Genomic DNA, 11,909 nt, shown 5'->3' on the forward strand with positions numbered 1-11,909 from the left:
TAGCATATGCCTTACTAATCCAAAAAACATGAAGGTACAAAAAATAAAAAAAAAAGAAAAGATTTGTGCCCAACTTAAATCATGAAGTTAAATCCAACATATATAATCAAAAATCCAGATAGCATAACTATGAGGAAAAGATATAAAGACATCAGTATTTATCCCAAAATTTAAGGTAATTTGTTATTTATCATACCTGTGGCAATAGCTGAATGAGAAACTGAAAGTGATTTTACTGCTAAGATATCTACAATGTCTCAGTTTCTCAAGAGACCTAATGACAAACGGAATGAAATTAAATGCAAGATTAATGGCTCCAGAAATCACATTTATAATATAAATACTGCCTTTACAGTTTATAAATTAATTACTAACCACTTCTATGACAAATTATCTAAATGATAAGATGTATGTTCACGTAATTCAACAGTATTATCTATATCTTACTTGCTGATTCAATTGTTTTCCTTTTAGCAAACACATATATTGAACTTTTGTCTTAGAAATAGTATTAAGCAATATAATGTTATTCATTGGTTTCACCCCAAAGTTAACGTATGCAACAAGTGTTATCTCTGATTTGTACATATCAAGACTGAAACAACTAAGTACAAACAATTTGAGAAAATCAAATATTATATAATGAAGATAAAAGTCAAAGAGACACTCTGGCTTTAGGATTTGGGCATATACCCATTAAACTATAATGTTATAAACCATAGCTATTAATAATCAGTAAAAGCTCAAAAGTTATACCTTGGCAGTATATCATTCATAATGATTTAAATTAACACTGTTACATGTCAGAAAGCAGAATCTAAAACAGTGAGATTTGTTTACTGATTTATTAGGGAATTCTTACAGGACTAAAACTTATAGGGGAATGACCGAAGATTACACAAAGGATACACAACAAAATCTTGGCTGGCCCCTTGTTAAGCATTAAAGCCATACCGAGTCATCAAAGAAGATCTAAATTGAGATAAAAGGATGAAGATTTATATCTCTGCATCAACCATTCACTGAACACATTGCACCTCTGGGGGAAAAATCATCCTGACATTGTTCAAGGCCACTTTTTTCTCATCAATCAAATTCTTGAAAACAGCTGAGCACTGCAAGCTCTAAGCTGGCTGTATATCTACTCATTGAACTTCAGTCTTGGAAGAATTATCTGGTTGATACATAAGAGCCTCTGCTACAACTCCCAAAGACACAGGTACCACATTTAGGGAAGTATTTGCCCAAGCATTAATCAATTTTAGAATAGATTTACTTCATCGTAGGTAAAAAGAAATCTGTTTTTGTGTTTATACATATGTTTTAAATGTATTACTGTTTGTGATATTTAGTGCAGATCAAGGACAAATATAAAAGTGTACAATGTCAGTACCACCGGCATTAAAAGAATGCATATCCTTATCTATCTTTCTGATAGATAGCATCACAGGGAAATAAGTATCCCATAACATGAGACATTATAGATAAATAGTCTAGAAGGTGAAAAAAGAAAGGTAAATCCAAAAGCAAAATTAATCAAAGAAGGGGCTTAAATATCTAGAAGATGTTGTTCAGCAGCATGTTGGGGAATATCTGTGTGAGAAAATCCTAGAAGGCAGTAGTGGTTATGGATGTTTTAAAGAAACCAACTTTATTTTGTCTTTATTGAGCATATATTGGGATTAACTTTATGGGAGTTTACAGAACAGAAAAGTTCCTTCTACATGACAAAAGATCTTCTTATTTGGGGGTAGAATTTTAAAAAAATGATATATGCAAAACTTTAACTTTGTTGCCAGCATGCTTAGAAGATAATGTTTGTAGATTCCACTGGTAAAAAGCTAATGTACATGGACAAAATTTGTCTCATTTATATAGTACATGTTACAGCCTGCTCATATACTGAAGTCTGAAATATCATGAGCAACATGTCTACAACATTCTGTTTAATGGAGTATGACTTCTTTTCATTTTTAATTTATATGAAAGTATAGCCACACAATTAACAGTCTGCATATTATTTTAAATTTTCAAGTGTTACTAAAAAATAACATTTAAATATTTCATGTGAATTAAATTACTTTTTTAATTATTACAGTGTTAAATTTTCTATGTGCCCATACTATCCAGTTTCTTAGCTTTGTTTTTAGTATATGATTGCCAAATGGCAGTTTGAATGTAAACTTAAATTATGGTGTTTCTATTAGATTTCTCCTGTACCCCTTGCAATTGCTGGAATTTGAGTACATAATCCATCATATCTTCTGTATAAATACAGACATGCACAAGTATGCTTTTCAAAATTTTTGTCTTTTATCTCTAAAAGTCCAAATCTGTACCATCTGTAAAGCTTTTGTGTTCAGATAACACTTCATTTGGTACAAAAATTAAATATTTGATTTGTATTGCTTCCTTTTTCTAATAAATAATGAAACATGGATTTATTTTAGCACTTAATGTTCACTTTTTTGTGTTTAAATAGCATGAGTATATATTACTGTTTATTCAGGTTTGATAATATGCTTCTTATATACATTAAACCAATACTGATCATGACAGAACTTTACTGGACCATGATATATAAGATTAGGGGAGCTAACCTGGCTGAGACCCTAGTCATTGAACACTCTCAGGCAGTCTCCAAGGGTCTGTGCCTCCACTAGGCAGTAGGGAGGCATGGCCCTGGGACAGTGCAGAGGACTGCAGGTAGTTCCAGAGTCCAGAGATGGGCACTGTGCTCTTTGGAAAACTCACCTGGCAGAAGACCTAGACAGGACCTCTCAGGCAGTCTTTCACATATTTTATTACTGATAAGATGAAATACATAGTTTACGATTGCTTTCATTCAGAATTTTAAATGATTTCACTAAATTCTTTGAGAATTTAATATATTAGATATGTAATATATATGTAATGTATATACTCCCATTTTTCTCCATCCAGCTCCACACATATCTCCCAAACACTCCCATCACAGCTTTGTGTCTTTTTATTTCGTTTTTAAGAATTTCATACATGAATACTATACCTGCATTCATTCCATCCTTCCTAGTTCACCTCCATCTCTGCCCATGTCACCTCCAACCCCTCTCAATTTCTTTTCCTCTTTTTTATTATTGTTAAACACACACACACACACACATATCTACACACACACAGAGACATATATGTATATATATTAATAGATACATAGATGATAGTTTAGATAGATGGAGAGATGATGATAGATTATAGATGATAGATAGATAGATGATAGATAGATAGATAGATAGAATAGATAGATAGAGATGGCTCCAATGGTGCTGTCTGCACTTGCAGAGGACCAAGTTTGTGTCCCAGTCCCCACATGACAGCTAAAAATCATCTGTAAATACAGTTCCAAGGGATCCAATGCCCTCTCATGGCCTCTGTGGGGCACTGCATGCACATGGTGCAGATAGATAGATAGATAGATAGATAGATAGATAGATAGATAGATAGATAGATGACGGATAATAGATAAAGCACTGAGTCCACTTAGTGCTTGTGTACCTTTGTTTAGGGCTGCACCCTTGGGGTTAGATAACCTCTTAGGGTGCTGATTCCTGAAGAAAAATTATTCCCTCTCTTTCAGCTTTCATTGATTGCCTGTAGCTCTTCATCTTGAGGTGGGGCCTCACACAACTGCTCCCATTCACCTTGACATGCAAACTGGCTTGACATTGTTCAGATCTTGTTAAACTACCATTCTGTGGATATTTCATTGGTTTAGCTTCCTTATCATATCTAGAATGGAGTAAGTAGTAGCATGTGTCTTGCGCCTCTGGGTCATACATTTTTTCTGCACCCTAGTCTGTGAATTTTCCTGAGCTTAAGTGTAGAGGTTGCATTGTAAATGTATCACTTAGAGCTAGGCATCTTACATTCACTTATGCTCTGCATTTGAACAGTTTTGGAACTATTTAATAGTCTTCATCTGTTACAAAATAAGCTTGTTCAATGTGTGGTAAGAGGTACACGTGTCTGCAAATATAAATATAGCATTTAGAATATAGTAAGAAATTATGTTACTCTAGGAAAGTGTCAAAAGCAGGTTCTTCTGGGGAGTAAATAACCTCTCCAGATATGTGTACTGGGTTCTGTTTACATTACAACACATGAATTTCCTCCTTTTGAATGGAACTTAAGTCTGATTAGACACTTGTTAATTACCAATAAGATATAATTTCCATTACTGCATGAAGAGCAGTTGTTTGCTTGGCCAGTCTTTGCTGAGGTTCTTAGGGTTAACAGGTGGGTAGCATCACTGATTAGTTTTCTCACTTGGCAGCTAGCATAGTATCTTCAAATACTGAGACCTGGTCTTTCAAGTGATGCTTTCAAGTGAGTTCCAGTTCAATTGCTTCAAGTCCTGTGTCTGAAGTATCTTGTGTCTTCAGCAATAGGGTCTTATCTTAAAGTTCTGGGAGGCATTCAGGGGTTGTGGTAATAGTCTGTATTATTTGGGGGAGTCTCTTGAATTACTCTGACCAACAACTTGAAGGAAATTTTCCACTGCCTACAATCTATTTGCCATACGATTTTCAGCTACATTCATGCACTCACATTTATATTATGTATCTATTTTTTCAGTAGGCTTGTTAAACACTACATTTCCTTTGACTTTCATACTATCTAAACATTATCTCTCCACCTTTTGTCCCTATATAGCTGTCCCTCCTTCCTCCACAGTTAAAATTCTTCCCATTTAACCCATTTCCTTCTTGGTAATGCCTGTCTCCTATTAACCCCCTCCCGTGAGCTTCTCCCCTTCTGCCACAGTTCCTTTCCATTTTCCTGGCTCCTAGGGTTACATCAGGATATATTCTCATACCTAAGAATTTGGAGATAGGATTCATAAACAAGAAAGAAACATACATCTTTTATTTTTCTGAGTCTTCATGGAATCACTTAGTATAATAGTTTCTAGTTCCATTCATTTACATGCAAATTTCATGACTTCATTTATACTCACTCAGTCCACTTAGTGTTGCTGTATGTACATGGTGTGTAGTCCTCCACAGAAGCATGGAAATCCTGCCAGCAGCCACATCTTCAAAGAGAAAGAATTCTCTCTGCTCCAGAAAGTATTCACTGTAATATTCCATCAGTAAGGGATGGGGCCTGAAAATCTTCTATCCCATCTATGCCTGCATTTTTTCTTGCTTGATCTTGTGAAGGTAACCACTGATAGTGTGAGTTCTTGATTGATACAGCCATGTCATGTCTGGTAGACAGCATTTTATAGCACTCCTCCCCTTCAACCATGTCTGACATTATTTCTACTCCCTTTTCTGTCATGTTCCCTCCGCCCTGCTGGTCAGAGATTTAATATAGATATCCCACTTAGGACTGAACACTCTCTTATTCTCAGCACTTTGACCAATCATCTGTCCATTGATTGATTCCAACTGCAGAAAGAAGCTTTTTTGACTGAGGCTGAGAGCAACCCAGGTCTATGTGTGTAAAATAAATATTTTGAAGGCAATTTGATAGCATTTCCAGCGAGCAAACTAAAACTATCTGGTTCTACCCTAGGGCCTATGACCACCCTAGCCATGAACCTTTGACCAGGATTACAGTACCATACATAAAATAACATCATGTGGATTAGGCCCCAAATTCAATAAAAATTTGCATAGTTTCCCCATAACAATCATGCTGCTATTGCACCAGTTGGCAAATATTGCCTAATAGATCATTATTAAAGCACTTGGGGTCCAGCACTGGGTAAGAACATCGAACTTTTCTTCCCGAGTAGCCTGCACAACATCTTCTGGTACTATGAAAGCTAGCCAGTAGGGAGGACATTTCCCAGTTGATTCGAGATTGATTTTCTATGGCCTGAAGCCAACATGTGTGGTGTCTTCAGAAATAAGGTTTTTTCATGTAATCATGGTGGACAAACCAGGGCAACAGCAATTGCCTGTGACCTCTGTGGTATCCTAGAACCTTGAACTTGTAGGGAGGGATACTGTGCATTGTACAGAGATGTTCATTTAATTACTTATTTTCTGAGAACTATATTGTCCCTTATTAACACATTTTAGATGTAGTATTATGGTAAGTACTATCTAATAGATTTCCAAAGTGCTTATTCACATATCTTCAGTATTTGTTAACCTACCCAATACTCTCGCTTTCTCACAATTTCCCACCTCAATCCCCCTTAATCCTTTAACTTCCCGTTATCCCTCCATCTTCTTTCACAAATGATTTAAAGCTATGATTTGTATATGGGGGAAACACATAGTGATTGTCTGTCTGGGACCCTGGGTCTGAATTACCTCACTGAGTAAAACATTTTTCCAGCTCCATACAGTTACCTTCAAATTCCATCATTTCATTTTTCTTCACCTTTGAGTCATATTTCATTATGTATATGTACCACAAATTTTAATCATTTATCTCTTGGTGGGTATCTAGGTTGATTCTATTTCATAGGTAGTGTGACTAGATCAGCAATGAACATGTATATACAAATGTCTCTGTAATAGTATAAAAGCCTTTTGGGTATATGCATAGGGATGGTATAGTGATTATATGGAAGTTATATTTCTAGATTTTTAATCAACTCCTGACTTATTTCTAGAGTGGCTATGTTAGTTTACATATTTCCCAAAGGCTCTAAAAGCCTGTCACTATGAATAAGCATGATTAACATGGTGTATTTATACTCAAATATGATAAAATATCATTCATCTTTATAAGAAATTACTTTTCTGCAAACTATTAACCTGATAGAGTAGATGAAAATAAATAATCCAGTGAGGTAAGTGTAGATAAACATGAATGATAAAGTTGTAATGAAAATATCAGTTCTTTGCAAAAGAATACCTTCTACTTACATAGCACCTTTACATATCACCTATTAAAATCAGGCTGTCAGTTAGAATTTAAGAAAATATGTTTGACAGATTAACCAAATTCTGACAGGTAATTTATTTTGTAACTTCTTGGCATACTGTTAATTGCTGAAGTTAATAATACACATCAATGATTCACATAGATAGTATAATTATAAGCAACAAATTTTAGCATATTCAACTATGTAGGTTATAATAATGTTTCACAATTATTATTTCAAATGTTTTATGCTACATATCCAGGCAGTATTTAGGTCTGTAGATAAGTAAATGCTTATGACTTGAATTCTTCACCTACTTTTAATGGGGACATATTTTTGTGGAATCACAGACTATATAATGAAGATCATGCACTTAAGGTAATTACATTTACTTGTTGCCCAAAGAATGAGAACTTCTGTGAACACATTTTGTCACACTAAAGTACTGTATCTGTACAGCAGTGAAGATGATTGAGAAGAGAAAACATTATATTGTCTGAAAACATCATTTAATATGACTTTTGTAGTTGGGATGTATTACAATATGTATAGGAACCCTAAAACAATTTTCAACACCTTCATTTTGTAATCCTTAAATGATTTTTTCCTTCAGGACATTGCTATTTTCCTGCTGTTGTACCATTTGCATTTCTTTGCCTGCAGTCTTTTGTTAGCAGACTGAGAAAGTCAGAAAAGTACAGGGAGGTGACATTTACAGTAAGCTCTTATGGTTTAATTTGCAAATTGCAACTAGGATAACTCGATAGCAATCAAAAGCTTTGGAATACTACAAGTTATTGTGATTATTGGTTCACATCTTTATTTGTATTTTCTTTTGTTGTAAAACTTGTAAAGTTATATCAATAATATAAAATGCAAGACAGATTAAAGAAGGCAATCTTTTAGAAAATTTAGACAAGATTAGGGATATCACATACAGTCAAGTATTAGACACAGTGAGCACAGTCATGTCAGTTGATCTGGTTACACCAAAATTGTTCTGCCAACAAATGTAATATGAAAAATGAAAATTTAGGAAATTTGGCTCTATAGGTAATTATCATCCAATAATTAAAAATAATCAATTGTTATTCTTAATATAAACACTTCAAAACAAATTTTTCCCAAAGTTTTCATTAAAGGGCTGTGCAATGTAAGAAAAATTGTGATAATATTTACATCATAAGGATGTCCATAGATTTCTTTTCTAATAAATGTGGGCTGTGAGCACAGAGCATCAAACACAGTGAAATTCACTGAACGATATTTTTCTGTCATGAGAGAAAGATGTGTTTATTTCAAGTGGAGAAATTTTGGCTCATTATATTTAATCATTTAATACATGGCACAGCACATAATAAAATAAACAGACATTGAGTATTTCCTTTAATATGTTATGTTAATGCTACTTCTTCAGTAGTAACATTAAATTTTGATTTTAAGCTATTTTAGGTAATTTATGTTAAAAGAACACAAAACCATTCAGAAATTTTCTGTGTTGTTACTGAGAGGCCCCATGCCATGTGACTCAGAGATTCTGCTTTATAGACTTATGTTTTTATCTTAATCTCTCACTTACTAACCCTGTGATCTTAAATACACTGGAAAGTCTCACTATTCTTTAATTTTTTCTCACCTTCTAAAAGAGAAATAATGTGCATTTCAGAGGCTTTTTCTCTTAGGAAGAGTTCTCCTGGAAGCAATTATTGTGAAGTGATCTCCTGAAGTACCAATAAGGGAGTGCAGAAGTGAGAGAGAATTGAAGGATCGAATAAAACATATGAGGATACTTATTACATGGTTTTACTTGGAGTATATGAGTTTCAAGACTACTGGGAAACTGTGGAACCAGTCCATTAAAAAAAAATCACCTCAGACATTTCCTTTACAGGAGCATGGGCAGAGAAATCCTTGTCAGGCACTTGGTTAGGTTCAGTTAGCCCATCAGAATCTGCCAGATGGCCAATGAGGCATTCAGAGAAAGCTTCTAGACTGTGTTATGGTGGTTGGAAGTTTCAAGGTAGTTCCTGTTGCTTAAATGTTTTTGATATGATTCTCCAAAGTTCATATGTTCAAACATAATCCCCAACATGATAATATTCAAAAATAAAGCCTTTGTTATGCATTTACATCATAAAGTCATAGTCCTCAGGATTTCAAATTAGAGTCATTATAAAAGAAACCTCAAGGCTATTGAAAGTCTTTCCTACTAAGTGAAGACACAAAATGAATGTGTGATGTCTGAAGTAGAGGACTTCATCTCACAGACCCTGAATCTGTTAATACATTGGTCTTTGACTTCCCAGCTTCCAAAACTACAAGAAACACCTTGTTATTCATAGATTACACAATCTAAGGTAATTAGTTTTAGTAGCTCAAACAGTCTAATACAATGACCCAGATAAATTCTAAACAAGAGTAAAAAATGTTCTGGTATGGTTTGATGAGGTTATGAACTGAGATATTCAAAACACTACATTTGACAAATTGCATCAAAATCACTATTGTGTATTTCATACAACCCTGCAGGTCCATTAGATGTGAACCATGTATCATAAACAACAATGGAGTTAAATTTTCAGTTCAAATCCTAACATGGAAACCAAGCAACATATCAAAGATCAGTTCTCAAGCACAAGATGATCCACTCTATCTAAACCTGGTGAAAGATGAAATATTTTCCTTAAAAAAGAATTTAATCCTTTTTAATGAACAGACCAGCGTGTGACTTTAATCAATATTTGCACAAGATAGAACAATTACAATTACAAGGAGTTTTTAGCTTGAAAATACTTTTCAATATCCCATGATAAATTACAAATAATATTAACTATTTTCAATTGCAAAATCTAATGCTATCAAGTACACTTGCAAGGTTGAGTTACCATCATCTCTACCAAATTCTGAACACTGTAATTTCCACAAACCAAAAGTTTATATTAATTGAACATTCATGCCTTAACTCTTCTATCCATTGACAAATACAGTAGGTTTTTCTGTTTATGGATTGACTACTTTTGGATATTTTACATTAAAGAAATCATGTAATGTGAAGCCCTGTATGATGATCTTTTTTCACTTAAAGCATTCTTTCAAATGTTCATTCATATTGTAGTGTCAATATTTCTTTCCCATTTAAAAAATGATTTTTCAATTTTTTTTCTGAATTTCATACAATATATTTTGGTCATGCTTAGAACCCCTTCCCATCTATACCCCCTTACTATCTTCAACCCAATTTCATTATGTATTTGTCCCTAAATGCTCTTCCATGTGGATTCATCTATGGTAGCCTGGTCAACATATGAAAAGTCTCATCCTAATCTCATTCTTAAATGAGGCCATAATGGAAAGCCTACTGCTACTATCTTGTTAAATACATATAGTATTAAACTGATTCATATTGATCTATCATTTTTAATGCATCTCTCAACTCTCACCAGAGAAGCTTCCTTATGCAGCAGACGCGGATTAACACAGAGACCCATAAACGGACAATGTGTAGAGAACTAGAGGCTGTAGACAACTTACACATTATTAGAACACCTATATCAAACTTCTGCCTTCCAAGGTTCAGGAATCTTTGTAAAGGAGGGCAGGAAAAAATTGTAAGAGCCTGCCAGATATGGTGGATGACCACATGGAACCAATTTTCCAGGTTGTTGTGTAGTTGATCATATGAAATCACAGCAATTGTTACAGCACACACAGGTCCCGTGTAAGATCAAGCCAGAAAAAATACCAGCATAGATATGAGGAAGTAGGTAAGAAAGTCCAAGACTGGATGAAGAAATATTGGTAAATGTTGAGTGCTGGGAGGGGGAAGAGAAAGTCTTTGTTAAGGGTGAGACTATATTAAATAAGAAAGGGGAGAATGGATACCCTTTTCTCCTTCCAAACTTTGAGTTTTCCCCATTAAGTGTAATGTTATTTAAAGTTTGTCATATCAAACCTTTATCATTTTGAGGTACATCCCATCTATTTCTAGATTCTTCAGAGATTTTTATCATGAAAGAAGTTTGGACTTGGATTTAGAATATAAAACTAGAAAGGGAACCAAGAAGCCTAAGCTTGCTGAACAGTCATAAGCTTTTGAGTTTGATCCCCAGAACCCACATAAAAATGTGGGTATGGACAAATTCACTTTAAAAATCAGTGTTGTGAAAGGAAGACAGGCCAACTTTTCTGGGTTTTCTGGCCAGCTACATTGGATGAACTTGTGAGTTCCAGGCCAATGAAACCTTGTCTCAGTAAACAAGCTGCAGAATAAATGAGAAAGAATGATACCTGGAGTTGTCCTCTGGCCTTCACAAGTATATGCACAAATGCACGCACACACATACACACACACACACACACACACACACACACACACATACACTCAAATAAAGATAGTGAACCACAAGAGGGTCACAAGTGATGTTCAAGGTAGGATGATAGTACATATTGGCATGAAAGCAAAAAACTGGGAAAGGGGTTAAAGTGTACAAGTGGGCAGAGGGAAGTGGGAGATGACTCTGGGGAAGGATAAAAAATATTGAAATGCCATGATGAACCTAATATGTATAAGATATTTAGAATTTAAAGTTTTGATAAAAGCAGTGAGATCATTCACATCTGCATTATGAGTTGCTTCTATCAATCGACCACTAACTGGGGTTTGTAGATGCTCCAGATGATCTGGCAGCATCCAGGAAAAAACGTATCTTCTCTGAAATACATTATGAGACAGCATAGCTCATTAAGAAATTTTAAGGTATTTGCAAATATCTAAGTGAGAAGTCATTGTTTAGTATTTCTCATTGTTCTTGTCAGACACAATTTCCTGTAGCTCTTCAGCAATTCAGCCTACATTATAAGACTTAACAACTATGGAATAGAAGTACAAAAATATACAGAGATAGACACTAAGGAAAAGAAGAGGCCACAAAAGAAATGAAGAGGAGTATATAACAGTGAAGGATCTATGAACACAGAATAAAGTGAAGAAAGATCATTTTTACGTAGGAAAGGGAGATAAAGATGTAACATATATCTGCTGGTG

The sequence above is a fragment of the Nannospalax galili genome, unplaced genomic scaffold, assembly GCF_000622305.1.
Source record: "Nannospalax galili isolate Female #2095 unplaced genomic scaffold, S.galili_v1.0 scaffold2, whole genome shotgun sequence".
In the NCBI taxonomy this organism is placed as follows: domain Eukaryota; kingdom Metazoa; phylum Chordata; class Mammalia; order Rodentia; family Spalacidae; genus Nannospalax; species Nannospalax galili.